The following is a 25317-nucleotide window of genomic DNA, read 5'->3' as shown; positions in this document are numbered from 1 at the left end:
ACTGGACTGGAGCCCATTGCTGCTTCCTGCTCTGCCCAGCACATTCTGTGAGCTGAGAGGACCGGAGTGGGTGAGAGGCTCCCCGGGTGCTTCCACCCATTCCTCTCCCTCGGTTCCACCATTCTACTTCTGATTCTACAAGTATGTACCGGCCACCGAGTGTGTGCCAGTCACTGCGCAGGATGGAGCTTCAGCAGTGGCACCCGCACGTCTCAACATTTCTTATCAAATCTTTTTTTAATATTTATTTATTTGACAAGTAGAGTTACAGCCAGTGAGAGAGAGAGAGAAACAGAGAGAAAGGTCTTCCTTCCGTTGGTTCACTCCCCCAAGTGGCTGCCACGGCTGGTGCTGCACCGATCCGAAGCCAGGAGCCAGGTGCTTCCTCCTGGTCTCTCATGCGGGTGCAGAGGCCCAAGCACTTGGGCCATCCTCCACTGCCCTCCTGGGCCACAGCAGAGAGCTGGACTGGAAGAGGAGCAACCGGGACTAGAATCCGGCACCCATATGGGATGCTGGCATCGCAGGTGGAGGATTAACCAAGTGAGCCAGCCCCATCTTATCGAATCTTGATTTAAGTAATGTGTCCTCTCTAAGATAGGGGCTCCAGCCAAGGTTTAGGAAGCATAGTTGGTGTGGCTGGGCCTGTGTGTGGCTCTAGGAAGGGAAGGCAGTGTTTAAGCCAAAGACAAAACCTGTAAGAAAATCTGTTCATCTCCACTCATTCTTAAGTTACCCCCAAAACAACTCCCCGAGAGACCTTGAGACTTTTATTCTCATGTAGACCCTGCGAGAAGAGGTGTGAACAAGTCTGGCCGCTGATGTCTCAGAGGTGATGAGCTGGTGTAGAAGTCGGCCATCGTGACAGTACCATCTCAGTTCCAAACCCGCTGTCTATACTCTGCCCTGTGATGAGGAGGCTGGGCCCCTGTCTGCTTTTCCAGAGGCTCTCACTGGGAGAGCAGTGTAGGGAGACTGGGTGGCTAAGAGGAGACGGAGAAACTGGCTCCTTCCTCGCTGAGGGTCACCAAGCCTCCCCCTCCACCCAGCCTCGGGGTGCTGCCTGCTCACAGCAACAGCTGAGTGTTGCTTGCATTTCCCCCCAAATGTTTTATGCTTTATCCCCTCCTTGAGACTCCAGCACCAGTCAACGGTGCCCCTCTCTCCAAAATCAGGCCCAGCCCCTGGAGCCTCTTCACCTCAAGTTCTGTGGAGTGTCTCTGTTTGTCTTCTAATGTTTAATAACTCTAGCATCTTCCCTTTAATCCCCAGTCCTGGGAGCAGTCGCGGCTCCCTGCAGTTGCTGTCTCCAAGGTAACCACTGTCCTTTCTCCACTCTCCTGGTTAGCAATACTCAATAATAAATCCTCGCAGTTAAAATAACTGGTATGATTTCCGTCTCCCAGTTGAACTCTGATGCAACCAGTCTCTGCAAGTCCTACATTTATGTCATTACAAATGATGACTGTGTGATTCAAGAAAGGCTCGGGGAGCCAGGGCAGTGTTTATGGGGAGTAGCTGAGGTCAACAAAGGCATCTCCAAAGAAGTAGCAGGCGTGGGAGTTCATAGAGGAAGGCAGGGGCCTGGGATCCAAGTCAAGAATGGAAATAGCGTGAGCAAGACAGAGGGAGGTGCACCGGCTTTGCTGATCAGTGGCTGCGGTCGGTGAGTACAAGATGGCCAGCCTGGGGCTGAGTGAGGGCAGCACTGGTAGGTGCAGATGAGAGAGAAGGCAGGAGCCGGAGCGGGGAGGGTGGACAAGCGAAGTTCACAGCTGGGCTTTTGTGGAAGAGAGATGTGTGGGCACTGCGAACTCCAGGCATGGTCTCTTGGTCCCTGAGAGTGTGTACCTGATGGTGAGGACTCTAGCCTTGCACCACAGCCCAACAGGAAGACAGTGTGAGTCGGGCAGAAAATTGTAACTTTCCTAATGGTTTTAGAAAGAAATAGGAAGAAACAGGGCAAGCTAATCTTAGTACTGTATCATATATGTATTATTAAATTGGAACCATTATGTCCAAAGTATTCTCATTGTAACATGTAAGCCATATAAAAACTATGGATGCTAAATTTATGTTCTCTTTTTTCATACTGAGTCTTCAAAATCCAGTGTGTGTGTTACACTCACAGTGCACCTCCGCTAAGGCTCGCTACGTTTCAAGGGCTTACTAACCACATGGGCTACTGGCCACCATAGTGGACAGCAAAGCTGCAGAGCCAGGCCACTAAGGTTCAGGTTCCAGCACTGCTACTTTCTTCGTTGTTCACCTGGCTAAGTTTCTAGGTCTCTGTTTTGTCATCTGTAACATGGAAAGAACAGGACCCACTTAAAAGGACTATTGAGAGAAGGAAATCAGTACACTTAATGAGCCCAAAACCGACATAGCGATTTTAGTAATTACTTGAAATAATCTCACCTTGGCCCAGGTGTAGGCTCACTTGGAAAGGCTAGAAGTGGCTGTAGGTAAACCAGTTAGACCTTTGTTACAGGCATCTTCTTAGCCAAAGACATTGGCAGATGAGGTGACATGATGCTTTTAAAATGTGGCTTGCATTCCAGAATATCACTTCACCCCGAACTCTGTGGGGTTCCTGAGGCCTCAGAATAGTTCCAAAGTCAGGGGTTCACTCTGTGTCTGTCTCAGCCCCTACTCTGCTTTTACAGAGTTACACTGGACTCTGAAGTTCATCAGGTAAAAAAAATTCTAATCAAAGCACGCGCATTCTTTATTCTGGAGGTGGGGCTTGGGAGGAAACCTTGGTGTGGGCAGGTAGGAGTGCCTGGGTTGGAGTCTCGGCTCCACTCCTGATTCCAGCTTCTTGCTAACGTGCACCCCGAGAGGCAGCAGTGCCGGCTTCCGTAGTTGGGCTCCTGCCACCTGCACGGGAGCCCCGGATTGAGTTCCTGGCTCCTGGCTTTGTCCTCACCCTGCTTAGGCTGCTGTGATTTGGAGCATGAACCAGCAGATGGAATATCTCTTCCCTCCACTCTCCCCACCCCACCCCACCACGCACCGTGTCTCTGCCTCTCAAATTAAAAAAACAAGCAGTACAGGGCCATTCTGGTCCAACCAAGTGGAAATTGGCTGTTCAACCTACCTGGCCTAGTCCCAGCCCAAGCCAGCTGTCTCTCCTAAGTGCCACAGACTGTCTTCTCCATGTGAGAGACCAGGCAGCAAGGACCGAGAGCCTTTTTCCTTGTAATCAGACCCTGAGCCCAGACCTTGGCCACAGTGAAAACATGGAATTCGTGGGGATTCCAGGGACGGGGGAGAAACTCACTCTCCTCTTGACCTCATCTGGTCTCCCTCCTCCCTCCCCAGAGGTGATAATTACTGAAGGCTTAACACCTCCCTTATATCTTTGTATACCAGTCCTGGAGGGGAGGCACAGGAATTCCCAATGCTCTGAGAACATTTGTCCTGGGGCAGAAGTCAAGGGAGTCCCCAGGGTGGAGGAAGTTCCCTCTCTTCCGACCCACCCACCCACCCGTGAGACTGGCGGGCGGGCGGGAGGTGGGCCAGCTCAGATCACCTGGCAGAGTGATGACACAAAGGTTCCTCCCCAGCCCTGAACTCCCACTGCCAGGGAGAGGAAGCTCGGGTTCCAGCCTGGATGGGGATCCTTCGAGAAGAAGCAGAGCTTTGTGTTTGTATGATAATGCAGACTGTGCCAAAGGTGTGTCTGCCCGTGTCTCCCATTGCTCTAAAAATGAAGACGGAACTTTTCACTGAACCTGTGAAGCCCAGCATAGACAGTGTGGTTGCTTTTGTGCACATCAGCTGGAGCGTTGCTTTGCTCTGGACAACTGCCATGAATACCTCAATTCTGTGGACCTCAGGGCCTTTGCATGGCTGTTTCTGTCTCGATTCTGTTCTCTTTCCCTTCTCTCTGATCTTCAACTCTCTACCTTATTTTAGGCTTCAGTTCAAAGTTCACCTCCTTAAGAATGGAAATAGCATGGCCGGCGCTGTGGCTCACTAGGCTAATCCTCCGCCTTGCGGCGCCGGCACACCAGGTTCTAGTCCCCGTCGGGGCGCCGGATTCTGTCCCGGTTGCCCCTCTTCCAGGCCAGCTCTCTGCTGTGGCCAGGGAGTGCAGTGGAGGATGGCCCAAGTACTTGGACCCTGCACCCCATGGGAGACCAGGAGAAGTACCTGGCTCCTGCCATTGGATCAGCGCGGTGCACTGGCCACGGCGGCCATTGGAGGGTGAACCAACGGCAAAAGGAAGACCTTTCTTTCTGTCTCTCTCTCTCACTGTCCACTCTGCCTGTCAAAAAAAAAAAAAAAAAAAGAATGGAAATAGCATTAATATTTATCAGTATGGACTAGTGAAATGAATTGTGGTAGAAGCAGACAATAGAACATGATGCAGTTTTATTTAAAAAATGAATAAGTTCTTCCCATATGAATAAGAAATGGTCTCCAAAAAATCTAATTTAAAAAGAAAAGAAAGGCATAGAATATTATGTAAATATTATTTACATATTATGTGAATATTATTTACATATTATGTAAATATTATGTAAAAACAGAGGAAAATCTGTATACCTTGAGTTGTATGTACATTTCTATGTTTTTGGTAGTCTATGCATAGAATATTGTAGGGGTTGCCTCCAAGAAAGAACCTGAGGACGGTGAATCCTGGATGTCCTTTTAGATTTCTGGTCTACGAAGTTGCAAAGCAGTTTACAAACATATTTGTCAAATGTTAGGTCCTGGGGTGGGGGTGTTTAGTGCAATGGTTAAGATGCCCAGGTCCCACAGTGGGGAACCTGGGTTCAAGTCCTGGCTCTGTGCCCAATTCCAGCTTCCTGATAATGCAAACCCAGGGAACAGCGGTGATGGCTCAAGTACTTGGACCACTGCCACACACATGGTAGACCTAACTTGTATCCCTGGCTCCTGGCTCCAATCTGGGCCCTGCCCTGGTCATTGAAAGCATCTGGAGAGTGAACCAATAGATGGGAACTCTATTTGTCTCTGTCCTCTGCCTCTGAAACAAATGAATCATAATTTTAAAAACTGTCCCATTCTTACCTGCAATCAATCATGGAAATCCTCGTCCATATAGAACTGGGCAGGTGTCTGAGTGTGTTGCAATTTCCACTGATCTATTTTTTTCTTCTTTTGTGATTTCTGTTTTCCCCCCTAATGAGCATAATTTTTAGGAAATTGAAAATTGAGACAAGACGCAGAGGCAATGAGAGACAGTCCAGCCTAGAGGTTAAGTGCACAGATGATTTTGAAATCGATATATACGTAGTTTTTTTTCCATAATATGCATTTTCCATGAGTATATTTAAATTTATTTATTTATCAGAGAGGCAGAAGGCCAGAAAGAGACAGACAGAGAGAGCACCCATCTCCTGGTTCACTTCCCAGCATCCGTAGTAACTGGGATTTGGCCATGGCCAAAGCCAGGAATGGAGATCTCAGTGCAGGTCTTCTGCGTGGGTGGCAGGAACCCGATGACCCGAGCCGTCACTGCTGCCTCCCGAGGTCAGCATGTGCAGGAAGCTGGGCTCAGGAGCCGAGGCTGGGACTGAGACCCAGGTGCTCTGATGTGCCCTGCAGGGCTCCAACCTGCAGGACCAAATGCCCACCCTCTCCCATGAACTTTGTGAAGATTCCTCACACACATGGCTTTCAAGTATTTTTTGCACCAAGATTATAGTTACCCTTTAGTTCCATTTTCCATGAATCTTTTGAAATATCTTTGTATTAAATACTATGGCAGTTTTTGCCATTATTTAAAAAAAAAAAAAAAACACTGCCATATGCTAATACTACCTATTTAAAACAGGTAAAATAATGATGAATTAATTTCTAGGCATATACCAGTTGAAAATGAATCACCATACACACACACACATAGCAGCTGCAAGAACCTGGCATCTCCTTGCCCAGCCTGGTCCCTCAGTGGGAGGGGCCACTCCCTAAACATGGAATCGTGAGCACCCTGGCCTCACGCCGTGGAAACCCTGGGGATAGGTGTCACGCTGGCTGTGGACACCACGGACACCTTGGAGCTGTGGCATGTCAGGTGCCAAGAGCAAGTGCTCTAAGTTGGCCAGCGTGGCTGATGCTTTCCGATCGCTTCGCTGGGGAGGAGGGGGAAGGGCTGAAAGAAGTCTGCACTGGCACCTTCCAGCCCCAGCCTGGGCAGGCACATGCTGACTCGGTGTGACAGCTGGCTGAGCAGCTTTGATTAATTAAATATTTCACCCCGAATTTGCAAAACATCATCTCCTGCAAGTCCACGTAACGCCTGTAACGCTGGACTAATTAGCCTAGCGGGTCCCCCAACTGGTGTGCTGATACCTGCCTTGCTGGGAGGCAGGCGGAGAAATGCTGAGTTTAGAAGAGAGGGGAAGGGTGTTTGCCGGGAGTCCTGTTGTCCCCTCGAATCCTGTGCGGAGGAGCAGCGGTTAGGAATGTAGCCAACTCAGGTTGGCTGGTGCTAAGCAGGCATAATTGAAGATTCCGTGATTGTCGGTAATTTTCGATCCCTGCCATTGAGAAGTTCTGGGGGATGGCGAGATCCAGGGCCCGGCCGATTCCGACTCTCTCTGCTGCTGCCTCCCCACACAGATCTCTGAGCAAGGTCACAGAATGCCTACAAGGGTCCAGTCCTCATTTTCTCTTCACTTTCAGCCCCACAGAAGCGAAACAAGAGTCTCTTTCCAGAAATATTGCAACGTCTCTGTCCAAACATACCCCACATCATTCATAGGTTGTCCCGTGCCAATGGCTGTGGTCAAGGCGACGTGCTGTTTGGACGGGTTTAGAGGCATCAATGGCCTGGTACGAAGAAGGGTCCTGGGCCGGCACCGTGGCTCACTTGGTTAATCCTCCGCCTGCGGCACCGGCATCCTATATGGGCGCCAGGTTCTAGTCCCAGTTGGTACTCTTCCAGTCTAGCTCTCTACTCTGGCCCAGGAGGGCAGTGGAGGATGGCCCAAGTGCTTGGGCCCTGTACCCACATGGGAGACTAGGAAGAAGCACCTGGCTCCTGGCTTCGGATTGGCACAGTGCCGGCCTTAGCGGCCATTTGGGGAGTGAACCAACGGAAGGAAGACCTCTCTCTCTGTTTCTCTCTCTCACTGTCTATAACTCTACCTGTCAAATAAATAAAAAAAAGAGGGGTCCCCAAGCCACATGGGTAAGAATTGGAACAGGGATTTTTTTTTTTCTCAAAGAAGTTTGGAGTGCTGCTATTCCGAAGGGTGAGCACATATTGGAAAGTGATAGGTGTCGACAACAGAGAAGTATTATCAAAGTTCCCATTCTCCAATAGAGAAAAGGAAGCTACAGAGAGGTTATATTAAAGACGATAACACGTGATCTCCCTCGTGTTTGGAGATATTGCTCTCACAGCGACTGAGAGCGGAAGGGTGGCTGCCAGGGACTGCAGAGACTGGAGGAGAGGGAGGTTTGGAGAAAGGTTGATCAACATGGAGGTTCCAGAGGAGAAGGAAGCTGTCGCTCCCCCATTCGCGGAGGAACGACACAGGACCCTGCGCTGTTCTTTTGTCTGCTCGGCCCTTCCCGGGTTTGCTGCTGGTCCTTCCCGGGTTGGCTGTCGACCCCTCCACCTCCGTGGAGGGGCAGCTCCCCCTGCCACTTTCCCCACTTCCGCGGGGGAGCGGCACACCGCCGGCCGGCTCTCTCGGGGGCTGCTCAGATGTTATCCGGATGTTCCTGGTGCGTGTTGTCTCTCTCCTCCTTTATAGTCCTCTTCCACCAATCCCAACTCTGCTGCCCACACGCCGAGCACGCTGCTCTCCTCCAATCAGGAGCAGGATCAGCTCCTGCAGCTTATCAGTCAAGTTGGCGAGAGGCAGCTGCGTAGAAGTTGTTTCCTCCTCTCCCAGCGCCATATTGTGGGAGAGCAGATGCATAGAATAAGTCTTAATTCCAGTAACTCAGTCTAGTCCGAGTTGCTCCCCACAGAAGCTGTGCATTTCCGGTGCACAGTAGGGCGACTACAGGTGACGATCATGTGCTGTGTGACAGGATTCTTCATGGAACCAAAGAGAAGTTGATTTGGGTACAAAAAAAAAAAATGAAACCCTTGCTTATTGTTTTGTCAGTACACACTTGCTGTGCGCTTTCTGAAGATCCCTCATGTATGTATGTGGTTTTAAAATTTCCCACCAAAATGAACTTCTCTTTTAATTTCATTTCCATGAACTTTTTGAACTACCCTCATATTTCTAAAAGGCCAGAAGAAGGAGTTTGGAATGTTTTCACCAGAAAGAAGTGGCACATGTTTGAAGAGCTTGATCTGCTTACCCTGATTTGAGTGTTGCACAGTGCATACATGCACACAGGTAGACATTACGTGGTACACCACGTGAATATGTACAATTGTCATGTGCCAAGTAAAAAAATTGCAAATTTAGAAAGGTTGCTTGACTTGCGGCAAGTTTTACGATGGGTGTGTGCTTTGGATTCAGGTTGGCCTCACTTGTACACCTGTATCTTCACCGTGACTCCACGTCCTGCAGCTTACCTGGCCAACGTCCTCTGCTGTGTCATTGAATTTTGTCCTTTTGTCTCATTCTCATCCATAGTCATTGATCCTTTGCTTGGTACAAAGTGTATCATTGTCAAGCAGTTGAGAACATCACTAGGAAGCGTTTATGTCAGGAACCACCTCCTTTCCATGTGAACTAAACAGTCATTTGTAAATTTGAAGACTATTTAAAACTAATTTTATTGATATAATAAACTATAGTCAACACATAATGATGTCCATGCTACTATTTTTGTTCCCACTACTTGCCGAGGGTTGCACCATGCACTATATTAAGTATATCTACATTTAATTTTTTTTAAGATTTATTTATTTACTTGTAAGAGTTACACAGAGAGAGAAGAGAGAAGAGAGAGAGAGAGAGAGAGAGGTTTTCCATCTGCTGGTTCACTCCCCAGATGGCTGCAATGGCTGGAGCTGTGCCGATCTCAAGCCAGGAACCAGGAGCTTCCTCTGGGTCTCCCACACAGGTACAGGGGCCCAAGCACTTGGGTCAACTTCTACTGCTTTCCCAGGCCACAGCAGAGAGCTGGATCGGAAGTGGAGCAGCTGGGACTCGAACCGATGCCCATATGGAATGCTGGCACTACAGGCAGCAGCTTTACCCGCTACACCACAGTGCTGGCCCCTGCACTTCATCTTAACTATTTCTCCAACTTAGCACCTGTTGTTATGCTCATATTACAATCAAAGAAACATAGTACAAAGAATTTCTTTTTTATTAAAAGATGTATTTATTTGAAAGTCAAAGTTACACACAGAGACAAGGAGAGGTAGAGAGAGAGAGAGAGAGAGAGAGAGAGAGAGAGAGAGAGGTCTTCCATCCACTGGTTCACTTCCCAATTGGCTGCAATAGCTGGAGATGCACTGACCTGAAGCCAGGAGCCAGGAGCTTCTTCTGGGTCTCCCATGTGGGTGCAGGGGACCAGGGACTTGGGCCATCTTCTACTGCTTTCCCAGGCCATAGCAGAGAGATGGATCAGAAGTGGAGCAGCCGGGACTCGAACCAGTGCCCATATGGGATGCTGGCACTGCAGGCGGCGGCCTAACCTGCTACACCACAGCACCAGTTCCATGAAGAATTTCATCAACTTGCCCAAGGTCATGTAACAAGCAAGTGGCAGAGCTGGGGTTCAAGCCCAATTAGTCTGACTGCAGATTTCTGCTTAGTAGTCTCTCATCACATCGAGTGTGAGATGTTGCTCAAGATAAGGCTAATATTTACAGAAAAATAACATAATAAGGTAAATCTTCATGCTGGTGCTTGTGCTGTGAGAAAGGCTGAGATCACCAAGAAGTGGCAAATAGACCCAGAACTCACAGGGGCTCGGCGTGAGGATGGTGACGGAGTCCTCCCCGGCCGTGCACGCAGGAGTCCCTTCTGGGGAGTCAGCCTCCTCCGGAGATGCATTCCCAAGCCCCCACAAAAGCCTCAGCCCCAGCTCCGGGCCCGGCAGCCACTGTAGGCTTGTGAGGCTGAACTCATTGGCCCTTCTGTTGGGACCACGGGGGTTACCTTGCCCAAGATGCTCCCTTCAGGGTGGCTTCCCCGATGCTCCAGAATTGAGAGGAAATAAAAGCCACCTACGTGCTCACTTGCATGTGGATTCATTGTCTTCACAGGGTCAAGCCAGTAAATGGAAACTTGGGCAATATCAGGTGCCTTATGATACAGCTTAGAGAAGCAACTGGAGACGCTCTCAGCCGGTCTGTAGCCAGAAGCAAGCCAAGGGAGGGGAATACACTTTGGGTCCCCAAGAACATGTGTTCCTATTCTAGTTCAGCTGTATTCCAACCTTAAGGGCTCTTAAGAAATCTTTTATAGGGGCCGGGTGGTGTAGCTGGTTAAGCTGCTGCCTGTAGTGCCGGCATCCTATATGGGCATTGGTTCAAGACCCAGCTTCTCCACTTCCCATCCAGCTCCCTGCTAATGTGCCTGGGAGAGCAGTGGAGGACTGCCCAGGTCCTTGGACCCCTGCACCCACGTGAGAGACTTGGAGGAGGCTCCTGGCTCCTGGCTTCAGACTGCTGCAGTCCCAGCTGTCCCGGCCACTTGGGGAGTGAACCAGCGGATGGAAGATCTCATTCTCTCTGTCTGCCTCTCCCTCTCTGTAACTCTGCCTTTCAAATAAATAAATAGTCTTTTAAAAAGAGAGAGAGAGAAGTCTTTTATAGTCCTTTATCATGTATCCTGCCTAAGAAACTTTGATTATTTCTGTCACTTACAACAATATGCATCTAACTGGCTCACCTGGTTTGGCCTCAAATACCCAACCCCTCTTCCCAGAGCAGGTAGAGGCCGGTGGGGCAAAGAAGCCCGCAGGGGCGTCCACAGAACAGGCCCTTCTTCCGACCGCAGTCTCAGCTGGAACTGTGGCTTCCAGCAGCCCGCGGGAGCCCTGATCACGGGGGCCAGGTGAACCAATGTGGATTTCTTCCCTCCAAGGTCAGCAAAACCTGGGGCAGTGATTTCCCTCTGTCAGCAACCGAATTGATCATTTTTTCTCAGGCCGCCTGAGCCTCAGATGTTTGCTGTGGAAACCTGTCTCTTCTCAGGGGGGCCCTGGGGCCTTGTTAAGCCTCTCTTCAGCTCCAGGAGTCAATGGCCAATCTCACAAATGGCCCCATCTCACAATCCATCCAAGAGGGTGGGGGGCGGGCAAGATTAAAATCCCTGGTGTCGCTGCTGGAGTCTCACTGTCTCTCTTTAGGGTTGATAGTTAAAAATTCATGGTTGTTTTCAAAGGAGAAAAAATGCTTAAACTGCTTTCCTATTTGCAAGCGTTCCCTTTTTTGATTCAAAATCAAACTTTGGTCTAGACAGGCGAGGGCTTTTTGCTGACGTATCTTGCCAGCTCAGAAACCTTGAGGTTTTCCAAATGCAGCGCCCCACCCCCACCCCTTCCCGTCGCTGGGTCTCCTGGACCATGGTCCTTCCGACACTCTCTGAGCAGCTCGGGCGGGACAGAGCTAACTGGACAGGGAGGCCCACGATGGACATTGGCAGGTTTGTCTTTTGCATCCCTCGTCTTCCTTAACAAGCCGTCTCTACTGGCAGCCACACTGACTCTCTGACACCATCCACCTTTATGTCAGTGCTTGAAGCAGCTGATGAAAGGCCCCCATCACCCAGCTGCTGTGGCCACTTCTCCTTCTCCCACTTCTTCTTCCTTCTAGTCTCCTCTGCTCCAAATAACATCTGTTTGCTATAGAAAGCATAGAAGTTAGCACTAAGAAGAAAAGAAATCTCACCAGCCAGAATCATCCTTCTAAAACTTTTTTCTGAATTTGCATACAAATATCCTATAGATGCCTATTGCATATCTTAAACGTTATACAAAAGCTTTGTAGCTTAAGTAATAAAATTTATTTTTTCACAGTCTCCCTGGCTAAGGAATTTGGAGGCTTGTCTAGGCAGGTGTGGCTCAGGATTGCTGACAAAGTGGCAGTCAGAGGGCTTGGGGGCTGCAGAATCGTCTGAAGACTTGACTGGGGCCGGAGGACCTGCTTCCAAGATGGCGGCACACTCACATGGCTGATGAGCGGGTGTTGGCTGTGTTTTCTCACCAGGTGTGTCTGTCTTTTCCACGGGCTGTTTGGGTGTCCTCACGGTATAGCAGGTGATGTCCTCCAAAGTGAGGGATCCATGGGGATCAGGAGCAGAAGTAGCAATGGCAGTTTGCTGTGGCAAAGTCACAGTCCTAGTCCATCATTTGTGACATACTGTGTTAGACCACACAGCCCAAACCCATGCAGTGAGGAAGTGCAGGAGAAAACTCGACACTTAGAAGACCAGGACCATGTTGGTGACTGGCTGCCATCATGTAAGTATCCCATTAGTCAGCGTTCTCTTACTATAATAAAATACCTGAGATAGCCTAACTTTAAAATGCTCATTTGGGGGCCAGCGCCACAGCTCATTAGGCTAATCCTCCACCTGTGGCGCCGGCACACCGGGTTCTAGTTCCGGTCGGGGCGCTGGATTCTGTCCCGGTTGCCCCTCTTCCAGGCCAGCTCTCTGCTGTGGCCCGGGAGGGCAGTGGAGGATGGCCCAAGTGCTTGGGCCCTGCACCCCCATGGGAGACCAGGATAAGTACCTGGCTCCTGGCTTCGGATCAGCGCGGTGCATCAACCGAAGCGCACCGGCCGCATTGGCCATTATGGGGTGAACCAACGGAAAAAAGGAAGACCTTTCTCTCTGTCTCTCTCTCACTGTCCACTCTGCCTGTCAAAAAATAAATAAATAAATAAAATGTTCATTTGGTTCACAGCTACAGAGATTCAGAGTCCAAGATCTAGAACACCCCACTGGTTTGATCTAGAACACCCCACTGGTTTCATCTAGAACACCCCACCGGTTTGATCTAGAACACCCCACTGGTTTGATCTAGAACACCCCATTGGTTTGATCTAGAACACCCCATTGGTTTGGCCTCTGCTGATGATTTTCTTGCTGGCAGAGGGTCCTGGGGTGGCACAAGCCACCACATGGCAAGAGACAGGGAGCACATATTTGTCTGAGTCTGTGGGGCTTCCACCCTAAGGACTTGGTCCAGTCAGTTCACTATCCAAAGGCCCTACCTCTACACAACATCATTTGATTTTGTCTATCCAATAAGCACCATTAATTATGACTTTGAGGCTAATAGTCAACTTCTGTGTGAGTTTTGGGGAGCAAATATTCAAGCCATAGCAAATAAATAATAACCATATTTTGTAACCAAAAAAGAAAAACAAAACAAAACAAACACACACCTGGCACTGTGATCAGGTGCCCTTGGAGCAAATCCTCCCTCGTCTGTCAAACCCTCAGATGACTGCAACCCTAACAGCACTTACCAGTAACTCGTGGGACATTCTGAGCTGCAGCCGCCCAGCTGAATGCTGCCATATTCCTGACCACAGAAACTGAAGTGATCAACTTACTGCTGCAAGCTACCATGTGTCTGTGACTTGCTGTTTTGAGAATCAGGTATTGTGATCATCTTTTGCCATAAATGAAAGTTGTTTTACATAGCATCCTTTTTGATGGCTCCCTGGAGGGCAGGTAGAAATCTGTGTTGTGTTGTGTTGTGTTGTGCTGTGTTGTGTGTAGGGTGTGTTTGGCTGGTACAGTAAGTGGTAGACACTCTGGAATTGGGTAGGAGCCGGGTAGGAGAGCCGTGGGAGACACAATTTCTGATCACGTATATTCCCAGTTTCTTCTGTAGAGCGTGTGAGATTACACTTTCCCCTTCATCTGAAATTAATGACCGTGTGACTTTGGCAGCCCATGCACTGAGAGAGGAAGTGATGGAAGTCACTTCCAAGGGGACACCTTTCTCTAGCAGTGCTGGGCTCGGCGGCTCGCTCTTCTCTTGCCAGGTTTCTTGTGGAGACACAGGGACGTGCAGTGCCTTCCTCAGCGTGGTCCCTGCACAACAGTCTCAGAAAGCCAGCCCTTGCTGACCCACTTCTTCCGTGGAGCATGAGCCACGAAGAACATCTGTGGCTGCAGGTCCCTGGGATCCGCGCTGCTTTTGTTGCTGCAGGACCACCTAGCTCGGCCTGGCTCAACCCACAGCCCTGCTGCAGAAGGAGAAGCTGGTGTCCTTCGGGGCTGGCCCAGGACCCATCTGCTGGCAGATCTGTCTCCCCACCCTTCCCACACTCTGTTCAGTTTCTCGGAATATGGCTGTAACCCTGCGAGCTGCACATCTCGGCATTTCCACCGGTTTGTTTCCACTGGGGATGCTCATGACATGGTGGAGGGCAGGAGATGGAGAGGCCAGGGTGTTCCCCCTCCTCCGAGTATGTCTCCAAAAACAGCTCCAGTAGAAACGGCATCTTCTCTTTGTGTTCAGCCACCTCCGCCAAGGCTGCCACGCTCCCGTCTTTCAACAGGAGTCGCCCAACCCCAGGCTTCAGCCACATCGCCGCCTCTTTCTGTTGCCCAGCCTGCGGGTGGCAGGAGCTCCCGGCTGTGGGTCACCTCTGCTTTCCACACCATCTCCCTTGGCTTCTCCGACTTCCCAGTAATCACTTCCCTGCGTTTCAGCCCCTCTGTCTCAGGTACCCACTCAGTCTTCTGTGCCTTGTCTTTGCTCACCTGCCAGCCAGACACAGAAAATCTAGAGGACTTTGATGCCAAGCCGAGTTTCTCAGCGATTGATACTGTGGGTCAGACAATTCTTTTCAGGGGAGAGGGGGAGCTGTCCTGTGTGTTATAGGATATTTGGATGCATTCCTGACCTGTCCCCACCACACGCCAGCCCTTGCCCCATTGGACCACCACTGTCACAGAAGATGGCAGAGCCATGGGACAGAAACTGCCTGTGTTCCCGAATGCTGCGGGAACAGAGCTGGCCCTGCTGTCCCCACCGGACTGTTGCTGTGGTAGGCCACAGAGACTGGGGCTTGTTTATGACAACCACTTACCCACTCTTCACAACCTGGAGCCCCTCTAGGTCTGGGCTGGCATTCTAGACTTTAAAATAACCCATCAAAGCTGTGAGGAAGCCTGCAGTGACCAAGATGAGAAAGCGCCTGAGGCCTGACTGCACAGGAAAAGGACGTTTTCAGATATGGACAGAAGAGGAGCAGATCCCCAAAGGGCATGGACAGGGGAGGCGGGAGGCTCACAGGGGAGAGAGGGGGACACTGGTGAAGGCGCAGACTGCATGCCCAGCAGGGACGGTGGGTGATAGGAACTTGCTTGGATTACTAGCTCCTGGGGGAATGTTCACGCAAGCCTAGAGACTTAGTAACTGGGCAAATCAACAACACTCGGCATAGAACAAAGACGTGCACAGTCAGGCAGCTGGTTCTCAGTCTCCACACATTCCTGGGCTCTGCAGAAAACTGGCCCCTTGCTGTAAGCTCTGTGTCTGTCCCCTAAAGGCTGCCGGCCCCAGCTTTGCAGGATAAACGAAGCACAAATCTATTTAAGGCTTTCATCTGGCTCCCACCCCCTTTCAGCCCAGCCCTGGCCCCCAAAGAAAGGTGTTATATAAATAAAAATTACTGTCACTACAATGTGCTGGACAAGCGTTTGATAAGGATCAGAGGAAGGCTGGGACCCTTAATGGCCGCTGCAGTGGGGGCAGGGGAGGCAGGATTCCATCTTTGGGTTTGCAAAGGAAGCCATGTGGCAGAGACTCTCCGGGATGGTTTAGAAAAATGAAGGAAATTCCCCATTTCCTGGTTGTAAGAAAATATGGGTGGAACAAGCCTCCACTGAGCTGAGCATGGCTCCAGCTTTGATGTCAGATGAATGACAATGATCTCTAAGGCAGGAACACAATGTAATGCTCCTGCCCCAGCTTTTCCACGAACAACAAGATCACTGAAGGGGCCTTGTGTTGGAAAACAAAGGCGTTCTGACTTGCGAGGCCTGGAAGAGGAAGGCTTGGGGGTGTTCTTGAGTCGTGGCCCCTGGGAGATGAAGGCGAGGGGGTGGGCCAGGTGGTGGGCCCCCGCCGGGTTTAGTGGAGGCAGCTGTGTTGCTGCCGGGTCACTCGGTCAACATTTATGCAAGGCCTACTGTGCGCCTGGACCTGGACTTGGGTCAGTCAGAGCAGAGCGTAGGAAACAAGTTCACAGACAAATGAAACAGTCAGAACACTCGATGGCTCGCTGCTCCCTTTCTTCTTGTTTCTTCCTTCCTTTATTTCCAGCAACTTGTATCGGATGCCTCTTTTGTCCCAGTCACTGTGCTGGACACTGCGGCTATGACAATGGATGAGGACCAGGGGCCCGTGGTAGATATGATCGGTAACCAGCGCCGTGCCCATCAAACAGAACCGTGTCCACAGGTGCACCAAGAGAGGCACATGGGGCGTATTAGCAGCCAACAACTTGAAACAAATTCAGCACCACCAAATGCACAATAGGTACATTATGTTGTAATCTCACAGGGAAATATTATGCAGCAGTGATAAATGCTCCTCCATGGAGCAGCATGGATACATCCCCCAGATTTCATGCAGAGGGTAAGAATACAGCCACGCTGGGAAATAAAGCTCTATGGTTAAAATTAAAAAGGCGGACTGGTGTCGTGGTGCAGCAGATTAAGCCACTTCTTGGAATGCCTGAACCCCATATGGGCGTGCTGGTCAGCTCCTGATCCACCTTCTTACTAATGTGCCGGGGAGGCAGTGGGTAACGGTTCAAGCACTCGGGTTCCCATTACGCATGTAGGAGACTCCGGTGGAGCTCCTGGTCCAGCCTTGGCAATGGAGGGCATTTAGAGAGTGAACTAGCAGATGGAAGATTCTCTATATGTATCTCTCTGTCTATCCTTCTCTCTGTATCACTCTATCTTTCAAATAAAAAAAATCTTTTAAAAAATAGTTAAATGTGTAAAAGCTACACTCTAGGGAAGCTGTCCGTGCACCTGCTCCCCCTTCCAGTAAAAGCACCGTGATTTCTGTAAGGAGAGAAGAGATGGGGTATGAAGCCACAGCCAGACCAGCTGTGTTCAGAATCAAGCCTGGGAGGGGCTCACTCCCAAGTGACCACACGGCGGAGAGAGAGCCCTTTCCCTTGCAGACTGGTGGTTTGCATAGTACAAAGTGGCGGGAAGGGGCTTGGAGCCTGAGCTGAAGCTGGGCTGCCGAGACAGGGAGAGCTGGGGCTCGTTCTAAAGGTCCCGCGAGATCGCAGTGTGAGCTGGGAGGGGCTTGGGCTGAGGCTGAGCCTGGACTCTGGGGCTGAGCTGCTGAGTGGGGGAGAGGGCTTGGGAGGAGTGGGGAGAGCTCTGGCTGATGGCTGCACTCTTCAGACAGGGGTGTGTCCAGCAGTCCAGGCAGGGCGGGGCTGGTCAAGGCAGGGTGGGGCTGTATTAGCAGGCAGAGAAATGGGGGCTGCTTGCTGTGTGTAGGTGAGAGGTCAGCATGGATCTAAGGCTTTCTGGCTTTGCTCCCTCAGTTTCCCCTCGGGTTCCCATCCCAGTGGCTTCTCCTCATTGATGACCAAGGAGAACACACCTACTTCCTTCTCCAGATTGGTCAGCCAGCACATTCCATCCCTTGTGATAGGTGCAGGCGGTCACATGACCTAAGGCCTTCCAGGGGTAACCAGCAGTGCCAGAACCAGAACGTGGGCTGGAGTTCACGGAGGAGCAGGCTTGCTTCTTCCCTGGGGTTGCGGAGCTGGTTGGACATCCGTTGGGAAGTGCTGGTGGGCACGTGGCTGACACCAGACACGGGCCTGCCTGAGAGTGAACTCACACAGGCAGGGCTGAGACCAGCCTGGGTTGGTTTCTCTGGCTGGACCAGGAGGTGTCTATCTGCTCTAATACCCACCTTAGCTCCTGACTGGGTGGGGCATGAGGAAGTGCCCTGGGGAAGAGGAGTGTGTGTGTGTGTGTGTGTGTGTTGGGGGGGTCCCTCTGAGTTTCTTGCCACTGTCATTTTTCCTGGAAGGTAAGGACCCTGAGAAAAGTGACCTGATTTCTGGGACCCATTGCTTACTCCCGTTTGACAGGTAGAAAAACTGAGGTTTTGCCCTGGAGGTGGGAAGGTGCTGCTCTGATATTGATGTCCTGTAGGGAGCCCTGAACTAGGTCAGCTCTGTGCGTTGTAGGAGGCAGAGGTAGGATTCTCAGGACCATTTCACGGAGGAGGAGACTGGGGCTTACTGCACAAAGCCACTTAACCCTGGTGACGTAACTAAGCGTGATGGGCTTGGAAGCCAGGCGGCTGGACGCTACAGCCCACTCTCCTAAGGCTGTCTTTCCAGAATAGGATCCGGACCCCACACCGTCCCATTATTCTGGAAGAAACTCTGTAAGGGAAGGGTCCAGCAGCCCTCCCTCATTGTTCCCCACTTGGCAGCCCCCTCAGGTTCAGGTAAATAGAAGGGATTCCGTCATTGTTTGTCCCTGGTCCTAATGACTTTCGTCTTTGTGTCTTGGGAGCCAGCCCTCACCCCTGGGAAGCTGGCCTGGGGCCGGGGAGGCACCAGCCGCCTGCTCTGAACAATGGTCTTTGTTCTTCACACTTTCCCTATCAAAGCCGCACAGCAGGGATGGCCTTCAGAGGCCACCGGCGCTGTGACAATTCCTGCGCCAGCGCCAGGGAGGGGGAGGGGCAGGAAAGGAGGGGTCAGGTGCAACTTTGACCCAGTTGAGCGACTCTGGGGTCGCTGTCCGAGTTGGTACGAATGAAGCTTTAGCGGCTTCCTAATGGTGCCTCCTGTGAGTGGTTCTCTGGTTCACTTCTGGGAGTCGCGGGTCTGGAAATGATATCGGTAGACAGGGAGTATTAATAATAACCGCAGTAACAATAGAGATGACGACGACAACGCCTAGCCCTACTTATTGTGCACCTACTGTATTCCAGCCTCTCTGCTAAGTATTTTACCGGGGTACTTCAAAAATCTCCTGGGAAATAGCACTCCAAGGTCAAGTTTATTTTGGAACCATCAAGTTTCAAAATCCAAGCCTGCAAGGAATCTCCTAAAAGCTCATGAACTGAGGGTCAGGAGCTCAGTCCAGGCCTCTCTTGTAGGGGCCAGGGGCCAGGAACTCAATCGCTTGAGTTATCAATCGCTTGAGTTATCACTGCCCTCTCCCAGGATGAACTTTACTTATTTATTTATTTTTGACAGGCAGAGTTAGACAGTGAGAGAGAGAGAGAGAGACAGAGAGAGACAGAGAGAAAGAAGGGTGTTCCTTCTACCACCGGTGTGTTGCAGCCCCGTGCGCTGCCCTGATCCAAAGCCAGGAGCCAGATGCTTCCTCCTGGTCTCCCATGGGGTGCAGGGCCCAAGCACTTGGGCCATCCTCCACTGCCTTCCCGGGCCACAGCAGAGAGCTGGACTGGAAGAGGGGCAACCGGGACAGAATCCGGCGCCCTGACCGGGACTAGAACCCGGTGTGCTGGTGCCGCAAGTGGAGTATTAGCCTAGTGAGCCGCGGCGCCAGCCAGGATGAACTTTAGCAGGAAGCTGGAGTCAGGATCAGGAGACTGGATGGAACTCAGGCACTCTGATGTGGGATGTGGGCATCTTATCCACCGAACTTTATCTTTTAATTCAATTTTCCATGCCTGTCTTGAAGTACCCTCACATATACAGTAGCATTTAATCCTGATAACAACCCTGGAAGGTAAAAACTTATGATTCTCCATATCTTTCAGATGAGGAAAATGCAGGTCAGAGGGAATAAATAGCTTGCCCAAGGCCACAGAGCTGGACTTTAAATCCAGTCTCTGGGACTCTGAAGGCCCCCTCTTAATGGTGGGTTCAGGTGGGCCCTTGCAACCATGGGGCCCATGGGAAATGCACAGAGCAGGTGCCTTGGCACCCCTAGATTCTGCCTCCCAGCCCAGCCAAGTGGCCTTTGGCTGCTGGGGCCTCCAGTTTCCGAGCCTCTTTCTCCATCTGTAGTACGGGATTCGGTGTCAGTGCTTCCATGCTGGGCAGGCTCCCTTCAGGGACCAGAGTCTACCCTAGGAGGTCCCAGCTTGAGGATTTAATCCAGGGACTACTCAGAGAAGAGTGGGAGGAGGGTAAGGAGATCAGCGGGGATCCCCAGACACCCACAGTCAAGCAACAGGGAGCAGCTGCTACTGTCCCTGGGCTGAAGCAGCCAGGAAAGGTTTCTGGGAGTTTAGTTAGGGCAGGAGTAGGGGCTGGACTCATCCCTGGGTCTGAGCTAGGGAGGAAGCTGGCAAGACATGCCCCAGCCTCTGTGTTCACCCTTGATCTCCTGCCAGTGCTTCCTGGGGGACCCTTCCCACGGGCAGCTGGACCACGGGGGTCCTGGAAAACACGGTCCCCAGGGTCTGGCTCCTGGCTGGGCAGAGAAGAGTGGGGAGCAAGGGAGGAGGCAAATGGGGAGTAGCGAGGGCCCGGCTTTTGCTGTTCCTGTGAATGGTACATCGGGTTATTTTGGGAGGCACGTAGCAAATCAGTCCCATTGACGAAGCGCCCGCTCGATGCCACCTTGGACAAGGGCCTGTGGGTGCTTGTTGGCACACGCCACATACTGTGTCCTCTTCCCGTGAGTGGCAGGAGAGCATCTTGGTAAAGGGGAGGGGTTCTGGAGCCGGACACCCGCTTCTCCTGCCTCTGAGTTCCCCATTCCAGGGAATTCAATGCACTCTCTTGTGCCTCAGTCTCCCCATCCGTCATGACGGAAGGAGCCACACCTCCCAGGCATTTGGCTAGGAGTGAACACGCGCGACTCCTCCCAGAGCGCCTGGCCCCTGGTCAGCCCTCAGTGGTGCGAGCTGTCACTCTGTTTCAAGAAGCTTACATTCCAGAAGGGCTATCAGACGGATCCACCCAGGACCCAGTGTGATTGGGAAGCAGAGACAGGAAACCCGTTTCAATCAAGTGAGGCAAGGAAGACCTCTCTGATGTTTGAACTGAGACCTGAAGGAAGAGTGAGAAGCTCCCAGGGTCTGGCAGCAGGAAGGGCAGAGCAAAGTCCCGGAGGCAGCAACAACCGGGGATGTTCAAGGAACAAGGAGCCAAGGGACAAGATTTTAGTAGCTGGAGCCAGAGGGGCTGTGGCCTGTGGGCCTTGGAGGCCAATGCAAAGAATTTGGATTTCCTTCTGGTAAAGCCCAGAAGCTCCTGGAAAGATGAGACACCCGGGAGGGACAGGACCCAAAGTCTTCCAGGAGGCAGGTGCCTGGATGGGAATAGACGTTGGGCTGCTTGGGTGAGGTGTGCAGCGCCATGGGTCTGCTTCTTAGAGGAGAAGGAGGGAGGGTGGGGTGGCCCGGAGCTGTCATGCAGTCTGGAAGGTTCAGCAAAGGCCAAGGGAGTCCCTGAGCTGTCTGGCAATTCTGTGTCTCCCAGAAACGAGCCCCCACCAGGACCCTGCTGCCCCCAGACGCTAGCTGCGGTCACCAGTTAGAACCGTAACCTCTACGAATGCAGGAGGCGTTCAGAAGGCAGCAGTCTGCCAGGTGCCTCCTCCCAAGGCCAAGGCCTCTGACTTGCCTTTCAGAGGTGCACTTGGCTCTCCCGAGGAGTGGCTGGGAAGGAGGGCAAGGGGCACGCTAAGGGTTACGGAAGCCTCTGGCTGCAGACACCCCAGATGGAAGTCAGTGCAGGCAGACAGGGGAGCGCCTGCCGGTGAGTCAGGGCCTGCCTGGCTCCATCCCTGCCTCCCGACACCCCGCAAATCCCCTGTCTCCCCGGAGGAAGTCAGGCCTGTAGCCCAGCTTCCTGCTATTATGCCATTTTTACAGCCTGGACTTGATTTAGGTGTTACGTTCTTGCTAAGAATATGCCCTGACACTTGAAAGGAACCGTTATTATTGTCCTAATTTGTGAAGAATTAGTTGTTGCTGTTTTTTTTTCTTTCCCTTCTCCCCTTTCTTCTCCACAGGGTCAGGCTGGAGCCGGGTTATTGTTGTTAAATATAGATCTGAAGCTATATTGGGCCTGGGCGGGTGTCCTCACGCTTTCACTTCTTAAAACAGGAAGGAAGGCCCCAGCTGGGGAGTTTCAGAGAGCCAAGGAGCTGCTCCGAGGGCCTCGGGAAGGGTGTTGCCGTGGAAACATCAGATGTGCTCGGAGGGACAGCATTCAGCACCTAGGAGATTGTTTTCATTACCCAGCCTTCTGGTATACCTGCAGGCTGGGTCTGTAAGTGTGAGAGGTACAGCTGCGGTGTGTGGGTTCAAATCCCAGCTCTGCCACTTTCCAGCTGTGTGGCTCTGGACAGGGAACTCCTACTCTGCTTCCTCCTGGCCTCGGTTTCCACAGCTGAGAAAAGGTGATGAGGTGTCACCTCCCTGCCGTGGCTGGTGGTGGAGGAGCCGAGGGAGCTTGTGTAGCGAGTGTCAGCAAGTGCCCGAGACTCGCACACGTACACTGCGCTAGCTGCTGCTATAAGCTCTGCGTCTCCTGGCGGCTGCGGCTTAAACTTACTACTTATCAATGTTCCTAGAAATGAAAAGGGGGCCAGCACCGCGGCTCACTAGGCTAATCCTCCGCCTTGCGGCGCCGGCACACCGGGTTCTAGTCCCGGTCAGGGCACCGGATTCTGTCCCGGTTGCCCCTCTTCCAGGCCAGCTCTCTGCTGTGGCCAGGGAGTGCAGTGGAGGATGGCCCAAGTGCTTGGGCCCTGCACCCCATGGGAGACCAGGAGAAGCACCTGGCTCCTGCCATCGGATCAGCGCGGTGCGCCGGCCACAGCGGCCATTGGAGGGTGAACCAACGGCAAAAGGAAGACCTTTCTCTCTCTCTCTCTCTCTCACTGTCCATTCTGCCTGTCAAAAATAAAAAAAATAAAAAAATTAAAAATTAAAAAAAGAAATGAAAAGGACCCCACGGTCTTGCATTAAATCATCAATGGAATGAACTCACTCAGTACCTGTGAATTAACCAGCAAGAGGCATTAGGAAATAGCAAGCATCAATGATACCAGCTAACTTTTTAAAGAACTTGTCTTCATTAAAGCTGTGTTCTGTCTTCCTCATGGCCCGGCAGCAGTAGTTCCACTCTGCTGTCTTCGGCCGTGTTCTATAAACTACACTGACAAATGCTGGTGACCAAGCAGGCCATGGCAAAAGCTGAGATCCACCATAGCCACCAGGCTGGGCCGCAGTGGAGACACGATTGGCTTTCAGACCCTGTGCTATGTCTTGAAGGCTGCGCCTTGTGCCTGCCACCTGTTAGGACCCAGAACCCTCAGGCCAGGAGAAAAGTGATGCAGAGAAAGGTTTATTGCCTTAGAAACAACTGGAATCAGCACATGGACAGGGAGCTCGACAGAGGGAGTGCTTGTCCAGGTGGGGGAAGGAGGGGGTGTTCTGAGCGAGGGGCTGGAGGGGAGCACTTGAGGAACGGGAATGAGCGCATGCAGAGGCCCAGGGGTGAGAGAAGTGAGCTCCCAGGCAGTCGTGACAGCTGAGGGTCGAGAGGCACCCCACAGGTCACTTCTCATAGGGACACTGCAGGCCGTACGGCAGAGTGGCACCCAGCATAGGAAGTGCTCCGCAGAGCGGCTCTGAGTTGCATTGATTCCTAGTCACTTAGCCCTCTCCCTGTCACCCCACATCGACTTCCTTTCCATTCTTCAGGCACACGCCTGCCCATGCCTTTGCCAAAAACACCCTTCCCGCAAAAACACAGACTTTGTCCCTCGGCTCCCGGCGCCTGTACTCAGAGGGGCGCTGCCACGGTAGCCGGTCTTCCCGGCGCCCCACTTGAATCGTGCCCTTCTCCCCACTGGAGCACACGCGGGTCTCCACTCTCCCTTTTCTGTGTGGTGGTTTTCATGCCCAGCTGAATACCTCTGGTCTACTATGTGGTTCAGGTTTTCGTTTTACTTGTTTTAGTTTCTACCACTGCAATGTGCTCTCCTAAGGAGAGAGATTTTGACTGTTCAAACACGCCACGTCCCCAGAACTGATACCTAGAAACTTTTAGGAAATGCTTGTTGAATGAATGAATGAGTGAGTGAATGAATGAGTGAATGAAAGGGAGGGAGGGAGGCCGGCGCCCCGGCTCACTAGGCTAATCCTCCACCTTGTGGTGCCGGCACACTGGGTTCTAGTCCTGGTCAGGGCACCGGATTCTGTCCCGGTTGCCCCTCTTCCAGGCCAGCTCTCTGCTGTGGCCAGGGAGTGCAGTGGAGGATGGCCCAGGTGCTTGGGCCCTGCACCTGCATGGGAGACCAGGAAAAGTACCTGGCTCCTGCCTTCAGATCAGTGCGATGCTCCGGCCACAGTGCACCGGCCGCTGCGGCCATTGGAGGGTGAACCAACGGCAAAAGGAAGACCTTTCTCTCTGTCTCTCTCTCTCACTGTCCGCTCTGCCTGCCAAAAAAACAAACAAAAAAAAAAAAAAAAGGGAGGGAGAGAGGGAGGTTTGAAAAGTCTGTGAAGGGGGCCAGCGTTGTATCGCAACAGCGGGTTAAGCTGCTGCCTGAGATGCAAGCATCCCATATGGGCACCAATTTGAGTCCCGGCTGCTCCACTTCCAATCCCACTCCCCGCTAATGCACCTGGGAAAGCAGCAAAGGATGGCCCAAGTGCTTGGGCCCCTGCCACCCGTGCTGGATGGAGTTCCAGGATCTCGGTTTTGGCTGGGCCCAACCCTGGCTGTTGTGACTATTTGGGGAGCGAATCAGCAAAATGGAAAAATCTCTCTCTCTCTCTTAAATAAATAAATCAGTCTTCTAAAAATATCTATAAAAGGAAGGAAGAGATTCGCTTCTCCTGCTGTCTTTGTCCATGTAGCTCCTGGAAAGTAAGAGTTACTGATTCTCCTTCATGTGACAAAGTGAAAGGCCCAGAGAGAGAGAGGCGTCCCTGAAAGCCACACACCTAATGACAGCAAATCCTCTGCAACCACTACATGCTGGGGACCGTTCTAGGCCACTGATCTTTTTTGAAGATGTATTTATTTATTTTGAAAAAGTCACAGAGAAAGAGAGACAGAGTTCTTCCATCCGTTGCTTTACTCTCTAGATGGACACAATGGCCAGAGCTGGGTCAGGCCAAAGCCAGGAACCAGGGGCCAGGAGCTTCATCCAGGTCTCGCACATGCGTGACAGGGGCCACACTTGGGCCATCTTCTGCTGCTTTCCCAGGCACATTAGCAGGGAGCTGGGTCAGTAGTGGAACAGCCAGGACACAAACTGAGCTGGCATCCACTTGGCAGGTGGCACCTCTACCTGCTGTGCCACAACACCAGCCCCTCAGGGGTTTTATTGGAAACACATGTTAGTTTGCTAGAGTTGCTGTGACAGAGTCTTATATAAATTAATTGGCTTAAGAAACAGAAGTTTATTGTCTCCCGTTTCTACAGGCTGCAAATTGAAG

Source organism: Oryctolagus cuniculus, chromosome 21 (assembly GCF_964237555.1).
Source record: "Oryctolagus cuniculus chromosome 21, mOryCun1.1, whole genome shotgun sequence".
NCBI classification, from domain to species: Eukaryota; Metazoa; Chordata; class Mammalia; order Lagomorpha; family Leporidae; genus Oryctolagus; species Oryctolagus cuniculus.
The sequence above is the reverse complement of the archived record's forward strand: the minus strand, read 5'-3'. Positions refer to the sequence as shown.